Genomic DNA, 4,768 nt, shown 5'->3' with positions numbered 1-4,768 from the left:
TTGGGATATACGAATTTTGAGGTTGGGTTTTTAGGGGTCGAAGCATCTGCCTTGGGCCCGTTCTCTGTTTGGTTTTTAGGTCTCTTCCTTGGTCCACAACTCCTTGTGGATTGATGTAAATTTTGTATTTTATTAATGAAAAAGAAGGTCCGACTCTTGCATTAGCAAAAAAAAAAAATATTGAATATACCTAAGTTACACTGAAACAGATACGGGAACAGATACGACAAATTTTCAAAATATCAGGATACGATACGGCAAGGAAACGACATATATATATATATATATATATATATATATATATATATATATATATATATATATTACCATTCATCTTTTAGAATCTAGAATCTATATCTAAAAATGCATAGTCATCGTCATGAATTCAACATAAACAAATCATCATCATCAATTCAGCATAACCATTGTCATCATCATTAGTGATTATTATAACATTCAACGTATTATCATCATCATTAATAATGTAATCAGAAATGCTACAACCTTTGTGCTTTCGGGTCCAACTCCTTCAAAGAACATGTCATGCATGGCAGATGATATCTATCTTCCTTGCATGACAATTAAAAGGCCCATGGGATCATTGGGATATTCCATCAAGACCTATTTGAACATTTCAATCTTCTCAATGTTAGCTTGGTCTCATGACTATATGTAGGCACAAGATTAGCTAGAGAAGATTTGTTATATTGAAGGGATTTATTAAATCAAGAGAAAAATCAATGACAATTAACAAAACCTTAACCAAATGAAAATTAATCGCTCAAATAAATCTCTTTACGAAGACATTCATCAAACCCTTTTATTTACATTTTTGAACATCTATCTTTTTCTTAGTAAGTATCCTTGATAAATATATGGAGTGCTGTTGTTTCTAAAGATTTAGAAAAGACTTTATGAGACTCTGTTTATAGTGAGTTTATTTACAAATCTGATTTCTTCATTTTTATTATTTATTTATGGCTATACAAATTTTCAAGCTTTTTAACATTTTATGGGTGGATTCTGATCACAATTTTCGTGGATCCATTTGCGGAAATCCGAAAACATATCCTAAAAAAATTAAATCCCTTGGAAACGTATCCAATTCCAAATTGAAAGTTTCCATTTTTTTGAAACAACACAAAAACGTTTTTACAGCGTTTCGGACAAAAATCGTATCCTTTTATGTATCGGAAACGGGGATCTGCGTTTCCGGAAAATTCTTTAGGAGTTTCCAGTAACTTAGGAATATACGTGTGGTGATGGCCATGGAATGAAGTCTCACCGAACCAGAGATCTTGGGTTCGAATCTTGTACTACCCTCCCCCTGTTGCGGGGTAAATAATGGACATGTAAAATCCAAAATGAGAGAGTCATGCCAAGCTTAACAAAAAAAAAAAATGTTCAATATACTTAAAAATATTAATAATAACAAAAAAACCAGTTTATGTGGACTGATAAAATGACTTAATACATATGTTATGTAATCTCCATAATAATCAAAAATACAATCTAAACAATACAAAAGTACACATTATTCTTTGCACTTTAAAATAGATTTGCACATAAAATTTGATCCGGCTCTACTTATGTTATCTAATACTGCCACTACTTCTTCCTGTATCAAAGGCATTCATCTACTTGGATTAAGTAGATGATGATACATTTTTGAGGTACAAGTTTTGCTAATTATATGTCTCTTTGAAAACTCAAGTTATAAAAGACAATAATGTATATATCTCCCGTAAATATATATAAATATATATATAAACATCCTTAAAAAAATTATAATACTTTTTTCCAAAAAATTAAATTAAATTAATTATATATATATATATATATATATAATTTTAAAATAAATAAAGTAATATCAAATAATAAATTTTAAAATTAACATAGTAAGAAATTAAATAATAAAATACTACACTAACTCTTTAGATGGAGACAGATAACAATTTTTTTAATTTTATCTTAAAAATAAAATAAAATAATTTATTTTTAAAAGCAAATAATTTTTTTTTTAATTAGAAATATATATATATATATATATATATATATATATATATATATATTTTTTTTTTTTTTAAATAAATATTAATATCTATCCTGAATTTAGTTTAATTTAGCATAAATAGTTAAAGGATTAAGTTTTTATTTTTTAAATTAATTTGGAAAATCTTATATCATATTTACCTTTCAATTAATTAAGGTAGTAATATTCTCAATAGTAATTAAAATTATTTAATTTTTTTGGGTTATATTTAGTAGACGAAGTTATAAAGTCTAACTTCAAAAGTGTTCGGAAAAATTGATCTCATAACTTTCCATTAAAAATCTACTTAATTAATTAAAGTGACCTTCAAGACTAAAATTAATTAAATATTAAAAAAATTATTTTAAAAAATAAATAATTCTTCAAAATTAATTTAAAAACTTTTAAAATACAAATCATTATTAACTACAAATATCATAAACTCAAATAAAAAATAAATCCTTTAGAGTGAGATATACATGTTATTGACGAGTGACATTTAGTTCAAATATCATTCAAGTAATTTGAATTTAATTTTTTTTTTCAAAAAGGTTCCGAACAAAATATCAACCTTTAACAACATTGCTCTTTAGAGAAACGTAGAGAAGAAAGAGAAGCCAAGCTACAAAAAGAGTTAGAAGCCATGTTGGAAAATAAATTTGCATCTCTTGAAGACACGATCCAAAAACAAATAGAAAATAAAATAGAACTACTAGAGAATAAAATGGAGGCAATGGAGACTAGACTGCAAGTTATAGAAAAACATAACCAAGATACTAACCAATCATCCCAACAAGGAGATGCTGATATTTTAGAGAGTCTTAAAATGAAAGACATGATTAAAGAACTAGAAGAAAAAGTTAATAGCCGCCTCACCCTAAATAATGTGGTAGATAAGTTAGATATCAAACCAATTAAAGATGAAATGAAAAAATTAATAGAATTAGACCACGAACATAACAAAAGGGCCTTAAACCTTATAATATTCGGTTTAAAAGAGGAAGTAGATGAGGATACTTTAGCCTTAGCCTAGACAGAACTACATAATAGATTACAAATTGAAACATTGTGTCTCACAGAAGCAACAAGGTTGGGGAAATTAACCGAGAATAAAGGAAGACTAATCCGCATAAAGGTGAGCTCCACTGATCATAAGCACGAGATACTTAGTAAAACCTCAAGTCTAAAAGGAACGAGAATATTCATAAATGAAGATCTCATTCCAGAAGACCAAGCAGAATTAAGAAAGGAGGTTCAAAATGTAAAAGAAGCTAGAAAGGAAGGAAAATGGGCAATAATAAAAAATAAAAAAGACTTTATTCGAGATAGAAACCAAAAAGATAGTAATCAATAGCAATTAAACATGCTCCGGATCCTTTCTTGGAATTGTCGGGGCTTCCCATGGAACAAAGGCCCCAAGCTAAGTTGGATTTCAAATGATGTTGATATTATTTTTCTTGTTGAAACTTGGGAGCACAAAGAATCTAAGGTCCCTAACATAGATGGCTTTACGCTATGGTCTACCTGGAACAAGCGATCCTCCCGTAGAGGCATTGGGGGAATAGCTTGTTACATTAAGAAGAACATCTCCCCCCATGTTAGGATTTATAAAAACGACCCTCACAACCAATATAGTTGGATAGAGATCAAAGACATTAATAATAAAAAGTCCTACATAGCAATATGTTATTTTCCCCCCATTAATTCTAACTTCTATAAGAAGAAGAATCTAGATAAAACTAACCCTTACAATGGTTTAGAGAATGATATTTCTAGCCTAAGGAATGATGGTAATATCCTTTTAATAGGCGACTTTAATGCTCGAACTTCAAACAACCAAGCTATTATTCTAAGCAATCATTCCAACCCTAATCCTCTTTAGTTAGATGAAGACCCTACTCTGGCTAGCAGGTACAAAAGGAACTCTGAAGATCTCGGGGAAAATTTGTTTGGGTCGGAGCTAGTCAAGCTTTGTAGTGCTCAGGATCTCATAATTTGCAACGGTCTAAAGAAGTGGCCCAATTCTAGCAAGATGACCTGCATCCATGGGCTTGGTAGCAGCGTGGTAGACTATGTTATTTCCGATCTCCCATTATACAACGAAATAATAAATTTTGACATCTTAAACGACCATGAACCTGACTCTGATCATAGGCCTTTACTTATAACTCTCAATTTTGTCATGCATAGAGTTCCCATAAAAAATAATACTTATAGCCAAAAGAACTTAATATTTGATAGAAATAAAAATGATCTCTTTCTAAATGAATTAAAAACTAATTTGCTTCCTTTATCTAATATAGACAACATAGAAAACCTCTATCATAATTTTACTACAACCCTCTCATATTCTATTAACAAGTTCTCAATTGAAGTTTCAAATAATAAAAGAAATAGCAAAACCAATCCATGGTATGACAAAGATTGTAAAAGTGCAAGGAGAGCAATTAAGGAAGCTGTTGATGAATCTATTAAAATGGACAAGATAAAAATATACAAAGCCCTAACTAAAAGGAAAAAGAGGCAGTACATTCGTCAAAGACAAGAGAATCTCTTACACCTCTCTAAGGTAGCTCCTAAGAAATTTTGGAGGCAGATTCTAACTAGGAAGACTAAGGATAATAATAAAATTGCTCTTTGCGATTGGAATTCCTATCTTAACAAGCTTTATGAATCTCCAAATGTCATGGATAATTTGGAAACCCTTCTCACAACGAAAGAAGTTTTCTCTTTAGA

Source organism: Pinus tabuliformis, chromosome 5_1 (assembly GCF_031772625.1).
Source record: "Pinus tabuliformis cultivar Carrire ecotype Pingquan chromosome 5_1, CPIR1, whole genome shotgun sequence".
Lineage (NCBI taxonomy): Eukaryota > Viridiplantae > Streptophyta > Pinopsida > Pinales > Pinaceae > Pinus > Pinus tabuliformis.
This window is presented reverse-complemented; position numbering follows the sequence as displayed.